General features: G+C 34.6%; 1 pseudogene; it reads right to left on the bottom strand.

Annotated features, from left to right (window-relative positions):
- Positions 1-8,501: 8,501 nt before the first annotated feature.
- Positions 8,502-11,795, bottom strand: LOC148196542 (LEAF RUST 10 DISEASE-RESISTANCE LOCUS RECEPTOR-LIKE PROTEIN KINASE-like 2.1; annotated as a pseudogene).

Genomic DNA, 11,795 nt, shown 5'->3' with positions numbered 1-11,795 from the left:
TCCAAGTTGGATGTGAACACAAGACAATGCATCTTCATTGGTTTTTATTAGGATGAATTTGACTACAGGTTGTATGACCTTATTAAAAAGAAAGTTGTTAGAAGTCGTGATGTTCAATTCATGAAAGATCAAACCATTGAAGACATTGACAATGTGGAGAAGTCTACACCTAAGAAAGATGGTAATGTGGCTGATGTTGATCCAATTCGGTTGTTTGTTAATGATTTAGATACTAATGTTCATGAGGATGAGCAACATGGTGATACTGATAATCAACAGGTTGAAGATGACTTGAATGTTCCTATTGATAATGTTGATGAAGAGGAACATGATGTGTCACAAGATGAGAGTCTCGGTTATGTACTTGAGTTACCTCAAGTTCAAGCCAGAAGATCTAACAAGCCAAAACAACTTTCTAAGAAGTAATCTGCCAATGGGTATGTGATGCTTACTAATGAGGGAGAACCTGAATGTTATGATGAGGCCATTGAGAGTGAAGAGAAGCAAAAATGGTTGAATAAAATGCATAATAAGATGAAATCTCTGCATGATAATCACACTTATGACTTGATGAAGTTACCTAAGGATAAAAGAGTCTCAGAGAATATGTGGATTTTCATGGTGAAGAACCAAAGCAATTCTATATCTTCCAGATACAAAGCCAAATTAGAGGTGAAAGGCTTCAGGCAAATAAAAGGTGTTAACTTCAATGAGATTTTATCACATGTGGTGAGGATAACTTCCATCAAAACTGTGTTAAGTTTAGATGCTACTTTGGGTTTGAAGGTTTAATAGATGGATGTGAAGACAAATTTCCTTCATGGTGATTTGGAGGAAGAGATTTACATGAAGCAACTTGATGGTTTCTTGTTGAAGGCAAGGAAGACTATGTGTAGGCTACGAAAAAGTTGAAGCAGGCTACGAAAAAGTTGAAGCAGACTCCAAGGCAGTGGTATAAGAAGTTTGAGTCTGTTATGTGTAAGCAAGGCTCCATTGTGTTTTTGTCAAGAAATTCTCTAAGAATGACTTCATTATCCTGTTGGTTTATGTTGATGACATTCTTACTATTGGGAATTATGTATCCAAAATTGTGAGGTTGAAGAAGCAACTGGGCGAGTTATTTTCCATGAAAGACATGACAACTGCTAAAAAGATTCTTGGTATAAGTATTACTCGTGATAGCTGTCATAGGAGCACTACATTTAGAAGTTTAGCAAAGATTTCAAATGAAAAATTGTAAAGCTATAAGTACTCCTCTTGTTGCTCATTTTGAACTTAGTGTTAAACAGAGTCCTTCCAATGAAGTTGAGAAGATAAATATGAGCAAAGTTCCTTATGCTTCTACGGTGGCTAGTTTAATGTATGCAATGGTATGTACAAGGCATGATATTGCACATGTTGTTGGCATAGTGAGTAGATTTTTGTTAAATCCAGGTTGAGAGTATTAGAATATTGTGAAATGGATTTTTAGGTATCTTCGTGGTACTAGTGGTTTAAGGCTTTTTTTTTTAGGTGATAAGCTTACCTTGGTGGGTTACTCAGATTCAGATATGGCTGGAGACATTGATTTTAGAAAATCCACTTTAGGCTATTTGGTTCAGTTTGCAGGGGGAGTCTTAGCTTGATAATCAAAGTTGCAAAAGTGTGTAGCATTGTCCACTACTGAGGTAGAATTCATTACACTTAATAAAGCATGTAAGGATTTGTTATGGGTGAAGAAATTCTTGCAGTAGCTTGGTTATGTGAAAGGTAAATACTTACTGTATTGTGATTCTCAAAGTGTTGTCCATCTTGGTAAGAATCCAATTTTTCATTCTAAATCTAAACATATTGATGTGAGGTATCATTGGATACGTGATGTTTTGAATGCTAAGCTATTGGAGTTAGCTAAGGTTCATACAGATGATAATGGTACTAATATGATGATGAAGGCATTGCCAAGCGGAAAGTTTAAAGCTTGTTGTGAGATCGTTGGTTTAGCGGATATCTCCACATAGTCGTGACAGGGAGATTTGTTAGGTTATTAGGCTCTCTTCCTATGTGGAGAATAAACCCAAATAATGTGGACCATTATGTCTCATTTTATTTTAGTGAAGAAGGGTCAGATTAGTAGAGCACATAAAAGTCATTTGAAGAAAGAGAGAAAAGCCAAGAGAGAAAAAAAGTCTTTCCTACATAACACAAAGTCTGCACTGGTGTTTTCATCGTTGTGATGTCGTTCACCGTTGGATCGGACTGATTTTTGGACAGTAGACTCTAGACATATGGTTTTTCATTTTGATCGCTCGGATTGTCAATCGGAGGTCTAGTTTGGGAGAAAACAGCTTCGCATCAACAACTTTGTCTTGAAGAATTTTCATCTTCTTTGTTCTCATTTGTAAGCATGTGGTGTTTTTATTGGAGTAGTTTTGCTGTTTGAAAACACTATTTGATGTTTTTATTGGAGACTCTTTTGTACCTTATTATTGATCATAGTGGATTTTTCTTTGATCTGGACGACTCGTCATTTTTCCTCTTACTTTGAAGGGGTTTTCACGTTAAAAATCATTGATGTCTGTCAATACCAAATTTCGTCCGGATTGGTTTTTGGTTTTATTGTATTATGTTCTATGTTTTTTTTATTTAGTTATTCTCATTTTTATTTTTTTATTTTATTTATTTATTGTATTTTTTATTTTAGAATTTTCTTTTCTAATTTTCATTTTTTACTTTTTGATTTTTATTTTTACTTTTTATTTTATTATTATTATTGTTATTATTATTATTTATTGTTACTTTTGTTTTAATATAATTAATATAGTTAAGAAAAAGAAAAAAAAAAAAAAAGAAAAGAAAACATGACGAAATGTGGAAAAAGAAAAGGTTGGTTGAAAGAAAGGACGCGTGTGAAAAAGAGAAGGAGGTTGGTTGGGAGAGAGGGAGCAAAAACGTGATAGATGTAAGGAGGTTTTGGATGGGGGGATTAGGTTGGACGAAGAAAAGACGATTGAGAATTTTTTTTGAAAAAGCGTTATTCACACCTCACTACCACAGCAAAACGGATAGACAGTGGAGAGGTCTGAAAAAATTGGTTTTAGGGGGAAGCATCAGTACATGGGATCATTTTTTTAGAGACTACTATGGCCTAAGAAGAGTGGAGACGCTCTTCACCCAATCGGGAATAATCATCGATCCCTTGCGACAACATCCATTATTCACCTGCAAAGAACAAAGGAAAGCTAGCCAAAAGAGGGGAAGAAGACATCGGATACACGGAGCTGACAATAGCAAACGGAGCTCCAAGAGGTAAGCACACCCTGCACTTGTGTCATCATGTATAATTGAGTAAGCTTGCTGCATTGTGTACTTCATTTTATGCTTGTTGTTGCTCTGCTTGAGTATGATATTGTTGTGCGAATACTCCCTCTTCTCCATCATCATCCAATGCGTACAAATTTCTTCTTTAACCTGAAACCTCTAGCTACATTTTCTGCTAATGATTTTTACCCTTACCCAGCACCATCATCACCCTCTCGGATCCACTCTTTGATTTCTCTTTGCCAACAAAATCATCGAATGGCCTCCATACATGATTTTGCCACTGATATCCCCATTTTCATACTTCTTGTTACACCCTGCTCATAGTCCCCCTGCATAAAAAAAACAGAACAAAAGGACCAAATCATAAATCAAGTGCTAGTTTATTCAAGACTGTTTCTCTATAACATCTCGCCTCATTCATCTTTGCCTTCGTTTCCCAATCAACATCCTCGCCACAATCATCCTCACCCACGCCTACGGTACACTCATCATTTCCAATCCCAATGGACGAAACATCAAATAATACAAAATATCAACAAATAAATGGCATTCAAGAATTGGGTCGCTTGGACGTTGAGTGAAATGGTGGAATGGGGAGATTTGAGCAGAACCCCTAATGTTCTGAATTAGGGGCAAAACCCTCGGGCCTAGGTTTTGGGCCGCTTCTTTTTTTTTTTTAAATAACTCTCATTTAAGCATTACTACCACTCGTGCACCCCTGTTTTTCCTTGTTTTTTTTTTCTTTCTTAGTTGGGCCTCGAGCCCATTGTCAATTCTGGTGACCCTAATAAATGGTTTAGGCTTTGGTGCACTCCTATTTTTATTATGTGTTTGTATGCTTTCATAGCTTTCTTTTGTGCACCTCCATAGTTATTAGTTTCAACCCATGCTATATGTTACTCTTAGACTTTTATCTACTTAAATATTATTATATTTTTATTAAAAAAAGGTAATAAATAATTAAAAAAATTAACACAAAAATAATTTTTCAAAAGGTTAAGCACTCGTGTGATCGCTCGCGTCGTCTTACTGCCTAATACTTTTCTTCCTCTTAAAAAATGATTAAAAATGTTTGAATATCATTTTAAAGGTTTGAGTACTCGTGTGACCGTCCACATTGACCTAGTACTCATTACCTCCTTTTCTTCTCAAAATAACAAAAATAATGTTGTAAAGAGTGAACACTCGTGTGATCGCTCGCATCGTCTTAGTGTTCAATACATTTATCTCTCTTCTAAAAATAATTAAAAATAACAAAAATAATGTCTTAAAGGTATGAGTACTCGTTCGATCGTCCGTATCAGCCTAGTACTTAATATCTTTAATCTTAAAAAATTATATAATGGTATGAGTGCCCGTGCGATCGTCTGCATCAGCCTAGCACTCAATGCTCTCAAGTCTTAAAAAAATTAAATAATGATATGGGTGTTCGTGTGATCGTCCGCATCAGCTTAATACTTAATATCTTCAATCTTAAAAAATTAAATAATGGTATGAGTGCTCGTTTGATCGTTCGCATCGTCCTAGTGCTAAATACCTTTCTTTCTATCTTCAAACAATTTCCAGACAAACTTCTCAAATAGTTTTGAAAGAACTACATAACCCTGATTTCTCATTTTGAATGAGAATATGTAGGAGCAAGGTCAATCCTTGTCGGGCCCAAAAATAAAAGAATATATTTTGTTTCTTTAGAGTGTTTTTCTTGGGGATAATTAAACATTTTGAAAACCACATCACATTCGCGTATTTAATTAAGGGTACTGCCTTCGGGCATGCGTTGTAGGATGCTAATACCTTCCCTACACGTAACTGACTCCCGAACCCAGAATCCGGTTTTCGTAGACTAGGCCTTATCATTTTATGGTTTTTCCATAGTTTTTCAAAATAAACTATGGTGGCGACTCCAAATCTCTTTTTCCAAACCTGTCTTCTTTAGAAATTTTACAACTATTTTTTAGAAAGGTTGAACTTTTGTAATCATTTTAATGAGATCAAGTTTTTATGTATGTTTCTTTTTATGAGCAGCCATTAATTTGTCTTTTACATTGTGTTTACATCCAAGTAAGTAGTTTTGGAGCAGATGGATTTGCGAGAGCTTGGGTGAGAGAGAAAAAATATAAGTTCCCCTCATTTTTTATATGAGATACTTTTGGATATTCTAAGGAGTTGTTTCATATTCTCCTTGAATGGATGCATAATGATATGTATGGCAAAACATATCACGGCAAACTGTCCAACATACTTAATAGAGATGTACATAAAACCTCTCACCATTAGAGAAGATATCACCTCTACATGCAAATTTTTCTTTATGGAGTTTGACATTATTTTCTCTCGTTGTCCCTTTAAATAGCTTATGTTAAGTTTGTCACCTAAACCATATGTACAAATAAAATGGACTTCTTTCCAAATCTTTTATGAAATTTGTTACTAAGCACGATTTGAATTTGTAAGATTATTCGAGTGTGAAAGTTTGTTTCTAAGAAGAAAAGATAAAATTGCACATAGTAAAAAACATAAAACAAAATCATAGAAAAAAAAAGTAAATTTAAGTTGACATAGAGAAGAAACTACAGAAAAAAAGGATAGAAAACCTTATGTAAGAAGATGTCACACCACCACTAGCTTCAAGATAAGTATTGATGAAATTTTCATTCAATCAATTGATTCAAGATAAGACTTATACAAGAAAAATCACACACTTTCAAATTACTTTAGAAAATCTCTAAAAATCAATTTCTCATTCAAGAATATATTCAAAAGTTGTTTTATAAGGAAAGTAAATGGTTATTTAACCTGTACCAAAATTTTAAACCAAATGACATGTAAGTATGTCTGAAATGCAAATTGTATATCTTAAATGGCCTAATTGTGATAAAAAATTGAAGCTAGTCTAAAATGGGATTTTGAAAAAATGGTAAATAAAATAAGGTTACTTGAGAGATTTTCAAAATTTAATTTTAAATTTAAAAAATAATTAAGAAGGAGGCACGAACCTTCTCCATTTACAGTTTGAGACGTGGTATTCAATGAAAGAAATTTATTTCTATTAAATGAAATTCAAAAAACGGTTTTAGCATTGAGTAGGAGGCACGAACCAACACACCATCATTTCCATCTTTTACAACTCACAATCTTCACCATCTTCATCATCATCGATCACGTTTTTTCCACTCTCTCCATCTCACTCCCTCACAGGGCACACGGAGAACCTTCATCTTTCTCCACTTATTCCATCTCCAGATTTCTCCAATCATCACCATCGTCCATCTTCATCGCTTCATTTGAGACAGAGGGTTCACGCACCAGAGGCACCAATTCTCCCCAATATCCCTCCATTCGACTACCATCTTATTCTTCCCCAAATTTTCTCTGCACGCACAACAAAAACAGAGAGAAACACACAACACAGTACCACATTTCAGAACAAGGGAAACAAAAGAAGAGAGAATAGGGAAAATCAACTCTATGGAGAAGGAAGATTCAACTGACATTGTGAGAGTGGCTCCGCTCACACCTACGATGACTCCGGTTGGGAGCTCTATGGTGGCGCCGGCGGTGGTCGAGGGAAACGAAGCCACTGGAGCTTCAATGGATATGAAGAAGATGTGGATGGACCTGGACTGGTTTCAGCTTCCTGCACCCCTAGTTTTATTTTCTTTACTCCTCTACTTATTTGTTTGTTTATCATGTTGGGCCTATTTTTATTTACTCCGTGCACCCCACGCTCTGTTAACCCGCAGTCCTCTGTCTTTATTTTTGAATTGGGCTTTATTACTCGGCTTCACTCTTACTTTCACTGCACACATCTCACAGCACCACGTGTGTTAGTAACCTCACATTTTTACTTTTTCACAACATGCTCTAATTTCTAAAACTAGTAAAAATATTAAGAATATAAAAATATAAAAATTTAAAATAAAAAATATTATTTTTTTGGTATTTATACAGTTATTTTCAAATAATTCAAAAAATTAAAAAGGAAAAGATTTTAAAATTAAAAATCAACACTCGCATAACTTTTTTTTTTCAGAACTATATGGAAAACTAATTTTTCATTTTGAATGAAAATATGTGGCAGTGAGTTACATCTTAGTCGGATCCCAAAAAAAAAATGGTTTCTCGTATATTTTTTTTGGGAAAAATAAACAATTTTGAAAACCACGTCCATTTTACATGTTTAGTTAAAAATACCATTGTCGTAGACAACTAATACCTTCTCTATGCGATTGAGTTTCGGATTCAAAAATTTTGTAGATCATGCTTTATCTTTATAGCATTTTATAGTTTTTCAAAAAAATAAACTATGGTAATAATTTTAAATCTTTTTTAAAACTATTTTCCTTTTTTATTCACCGTCTTGTCGTGATTTTAGTCGTGATAGACTTTGGTTAACTTCAATTTTTCCATACTTTTTTGTCCACTAATGAGTACACTCCCTATCTTATTAGGCTTAATCATTTGTAATCACTAATTACACTTACTTTTACATATGAATGTAAATAAAAGTAAATTTCTTAAAATTTATAATAAAAAAACAAACTTTATCCTTCTAGTATTTATTTATTTGAAAGTTGCATGAGTGATGTAAATAAGGATGAAGAACAACTTGTTGAAGAAACAGAAGAAGAGTTCAAAGGAATACAATCAAGAAGCATGATAAATAAGAATAATGCAGAAGAAATAAAATAGATTCCAAATGAGGCTGAAAAGAGGAAGACTCAAAGCTTTGAAAGAAAAGATTACCCGAATTGCATATGAGCAACTTCTTAAGAATTAGAGAAACTTGAAAGAAGTTAGAACTTGACTGCTAACACTTGAGAAAACATTGGACAAATTCTAAAATGTTAGAAGTGTATTTTTTGAACATGTAAACTACCCACATGTCATTCATAAGTAGTTTCTTGACCCTTCAAACTTTCAAAAGTCTTCTCGTGTCCACTAGGACTCCTCATAGGCACCACATAGGCTGACTTGTCCAAGTTATCATTGATTTCGCACGTAGTAATTTTTAGGAACTATCCATATGCATTCCCTAATTTCAAGGGCTTTAGTTGTGTTAATCATGTTTAGTGAAGTTAACATTTGATTAACAAAGTTAATTCCAAATCCGTGTGCCTTCTTCTCCCCTAGGTCAAGCTCCTCCATTATAAATAGGTGTCTCTCTCAATTGTAAACACTAATTAAAGATGGAATGAAGTTCTACTTTGAGAAATTTTGAGAGTTAAAAGAGTTTTTTTCTCCTGTTTTGGTTCTTATCTTGAGAAACTTTATCAAATGGTAAATTTTCATGCACTTATCTTTTGATTATTGGATTAAAGGTGGCGTATTCTTCTCCCTTTTCTAATCTCAATCCATTCTTCCTTTCATTTCTTTACTTGTTATTGTTTTTCCATTACAATTGGTTGAATGTTTCAAACCTAACCATGTGTTTCTTTTGCTTCTGCCATTGATGTTCTTTTCTCCCATGGTTCCTTTGCTTCAAACACCTTCTTGATCAAGATTCTACCAACCTTCTGAGCTTCACTAGTGAGATCCTTCCTCTTACATTCATTACATATCAATAGAGTCAACGTAATAAGATAGATATAATACACATAAAGATAGATAAAACTTGTGCTTGGAATATATTTCACAAAAATTTTATTTAGTATCTAGTCTCTAAAAATACACTAGTTTAGCAACTGAGTCAATTATATATTAGTGTTATGAGCACTTAATGGTGTCATATGATAACCTCTGCATCAAGAGTTGCTAAATCAAAAATTAAAAATTATGAGTGCATCACAATCAATGCGCAACAGAAAACTCATAGCAGCTGCAAGCTGCAGCTGTAGTTTGTTGAACTGATTGCATCTTGCTGGGTCTGTAGATCAATAACTATGAAGAATCACTTGATTGGGATTGTGGAACCGAAGATGAATAAAGGAAAGATTTGGGAGGAATTTGCACAGAGCTAATGCTGCCTTCCATCATTTCCACCACTTTAGTCATTGCAGGTCGATTTGAAGGGTCGGTCTGTATGCACCACAAACTTACAATAGTCATTTTCCTCACCATTTCTTCATCATTTCGATTTTTGGCGCATCGAAATTGTAGATCTTGTTGTGATTCAAGATGGTTGTAAATCCAATGTGGAAAGTAATTTTCACTTGAAAAATCAACTCTGCGATTATTATTCTCCCTAGCACCAAGCATTTCCAAAACCATCATTCCATAACTGTATACATCTGATTTATGTGACACTCCACCAAAATTTCTGCAGAACAATTCAGGAGCGATATATCCTATGGTTCCTCTGGCAACCATCATTGATGATACAATACTTTTTTCTCTAGGACATATTTTAGCAAGTCCAAAATCTGATATTTTGGGGCAAAATAACTCATCTAGTAGTATATTGTGAGGTTTTATGTCAAAATGCAAGATTTTGGTGTTACAACCCTTGTGCAAATACTCCAGTCCTCGAGCAACACCAATGGCAATATTGTACATTGTGTGCAATTCATTGTGAGTTTAAACCTTAAAGGATCTTTCTCTTCATATATGAACTTTTCAAGGGATCCATTGGGCATGTACTCGTATATGAGAAATCTTTTGGAGCCTTCCAAGCAAAACCCCAGTAAACTGACAATGTTAACATGAGAAGTCATGCTAATACTAGCAACTTCATTGATGAATTCTTCTCCATCACCTTTTGACTTACTTAAAACCTTCACTGCCACAAGACTTCCATTTTGTAACCTCCCTTTGTATACACTACCAAACCCTCCTTGGCCTAATTTTTTTTTGAAGGAGTTGGTCATTTTCTTTACCTCCAAGTAATTGTACCTTTTGGATGAAAGGTGTCCATGTTGCTTCAAAAAGTTCTCAATCATTATGTAAGTAGGATTCTTCATGTGGCAATAATATCTTCCTAAGATGCCAGCCAAGACCATCAAAATTCCCACTGCTCCAGCTGATGTAGCTGTAGGTTTATTACATTAAGAAGTTAAAATGAGAAAAAAAAAATACCCTTCATGATGATTTGTTTATTTTCATATCAGCTTGTCTGCAGGAGATTGTTTACTTTTTTACTTTTGTTATAGGAAGTCACCATACATATCATCTTTTTTTCTGTATTCAATCACTCATCATTATTTATAAGATGGACTTATATTGGAAAACTCCATCAACCAATGGAGATATTTAACCTGCTATGATATAAGGCTAAAAAATAATTTACAAAATTTTGTTTTTGTGTTCGAAGTTAAATAAATCACTGCAAAGATACTCGGGTTGAAAAAGTTGTACCTGCTACCACTATCTTCACCTTTCTACTAGTTTTCTCTGCAAAAACATGAAAAAAAGAGGAATTTAACAAAAACAAATAACAATAAAATCATAACTAGAAATAAGTGGTAACTTAGATCGGTTAATTAATCATTTCTTATAACTGAGAACTTCGGTGGGACCTATATTCATGAAAAGTGAGAAATCATATCGGATCCTTATGTGCTTGTATGAAACCGATTGCATAACTTAAACCAGTTAGATATACTTAGATCAGGTTTCTTCACTCCACATCAGAATTATGAGAGATAAATCATCAGCTTAGGAACTAGTTGAAACAAATTATTTCCATCAATAAACAAGGTACCTTGTATACATAAGAATTTCCCTTGGCTGTCAAGTTGACACTGGCCTCGTCTAAGACGGTAACAAGAAGAACATTCATAAGACACTTCCGTTCTAACAGGAATATCAGCTGATACATAGTCAAAGAGGCTTCCATTTGAGTTAGGTACAAGCTCATCTCTTATTGGAAGTCTAACCATTGAACACTGTTCAAAATAAGAACCATGAAGCTCTTCGGAATAGTAACTGAAGGACTCATCAACATTAGATGTGCCATAGAAGATGTCCTCATCCGGGCATATTGTAGATTTATAAAATACTGAAGAAGGAGGATTGATGTTGAGGGTGCGGTTGCATATGAAGAAAGTAGCAGTCTTAAAATGAAGTGAAAGGAAAGGAGAAGGGGTGTCCAAACTGGTGTAGTTTTTGCAGAACACCCCACATGTTCGTGTCAGCAAAAAGGTACGAAGTTGATCATCTCTGAAGACAAGATTGTTTGTGTTTGGATCACGTGTGATGAAAAACCATTCTCCTTTGTTCTTAACCGTTTTAATCGCATCTGGGTCACGGTCATCGCAGCCATGCATAACCAGCAAGCCACAATGAGGGTGTTTGGTGTCAGTGTAAGGGAAAAACATAGTGCCCAGGTTCCCACAAAGAAATGATGGTGGGCACTTTCCCTTTGCAGAGGAGATAAAAAGCAGCAAAAGGGTGGAGAGGAAAAAGAAGGTTTGAAACGGTTCTTGATTCTTCATGTCTTCTTTGTGTTGTTATTTTGCAGTTTGTGACCTGATCGGGATGTTGCACGAAGGGATTGAGAGACATGAGAATGGAGTTCAATGCATTGTGCTGAGGGAAAAACATAGAAAAAAAACAGA

This window comes from Vigna umbellata, chromosome 7 (assembly GCF_029865625.1).
Source record: "Vigna umbellata cultivar VRB3 chromosome 7, Vumbellata_1.0, whole genome shotgun sequence".
NCBI lineage: Eukaryota > Viridiplantae > Streptophyta > Magnoliopsida > Fabales > Fabaceae > Vigna > Vigna umbellata.
This window is presented reverse-complemented; position numbering and strand designations above follow the sequence as displayed.